Raw genomic sequence first — 1351 nt, 5'->3', positions numbered from 1 at the left:
GGGGCTGGGTAAAATGAGGCCGAGACCTACGGGGGCTGCATTCCCAGGAGGTTAAGCATTCTAAGTCACAGGATGAGATAGGAGGTTGGCAAAAGATACAGGTCACAAAGACCTTGCTGATAAAACAACATGTGGTAAAGAAGTAGGCCAAATCTCACCCAAACCAAGGTGGTGAGGAAAGTAACCTCTGGTGGTCCTCGCTGCTCGTTATATGCTAATTATCATATATTAGCATGCTAAAAGACACTCCCACCAGCACCATGACAGTTTACAAATGCCAAGGCAACGTTAGGAAGTTATCATGTATGGTCTAAAAGCGGGAGGAACCCTCAGTTCCAGGAATTGCCCACCCTTTTCCCGGAAAACTCATGAATAATCCACCCCTTGTTTACCATATAATCAAGAAATAACCACAAAAGCAGACAAGCAGCTGCCCTCAGGGCTGCTCTGCTTATGGAGTAGCCATTCTTTTATTCCTTCAATAAATTTGCTCTCACTTTTTTAAAAAAATGCATTACCACACCCACGCTGGGAAGCAGCTCGTCCAGTGTGAAATCTGTGGCCAAGCTTTTCCTACTAAAGGTGATATACAGACACTTCTCAGGGTTCACCGAACCAACTCATCCGTAAGTACATACCCCATTAGTCAAAAGAAATTTACCAACATGGTAATGTTGCAACAACATATCTGGATGCACATGGGCAGTCAGATTCCCAGCATGCCCCTGCCAGAGAATCCCTGTGACTTTCGGGGTCCTGAGCCAATGATGGTTAGTGCCATGATGTCGAAAGAAGGCATCACTGTGGACAAAATCAGCTCCCAGGATGCCCCCAGTAGCTTCGCAAAGGTCCTCACGCCTCTTCTTAGCATCCACTTAATATCAACCACCCTAGGTGGTGATACTGCCATGAAGGCTTCCCTAGCAGTCACCAGGAAAGTTGGTCCTGTTCCTTCTGGCCTACAGTGGCAGAGCAGCTGAAAAAATGATTCAGTGGAGAGCAACATTTTAACTAATTACTCATTCTCACTGATGGGAGACCAGGAGTATTAGCCAAAGTCCAGATGCTGTGGAAACCACATCCTTCCAGGCACACTCCCTGGCCAATAGCCAAGCAGAAAGCATCAAGTCAAAGTCTCCAGATGCTGGGGGCAAAGCTAAGCACTCCAAGAACAGCTATACTGAGATAGGCAGTCTCCCATCAACGTCTTTCTGAGCCCAGTCAACCTATGTTAAGGTTCAAGTTTTGACTGGCTTGGTGGCTTGTGCTTGTAATCCCAGCTACTAATGAGGCTGGGGTAAAAGAATCAGTTGAGCCCAGGAGTTCAAGGTTGTGCTAAGCTATGATTGTG

Source organism: Saimiri boliviensis, chromosome X, assembly GCF_048565385.1.
Source record: "Saimiri boliviensis isolate mSaiBol1 chromosome X, mSaiBol1.pri, whole genome shotgun sequence".
NCBI lineage: Eukaryota > Metazoa > Chordata > Mammalia > Primates > Cebidae > Saimiri > Saimiri boliviensis.
The sequence above is the reverse complement of the archived record's forward strand: the minus strand, read 5'-3'. Positions refer to the sequence as shown.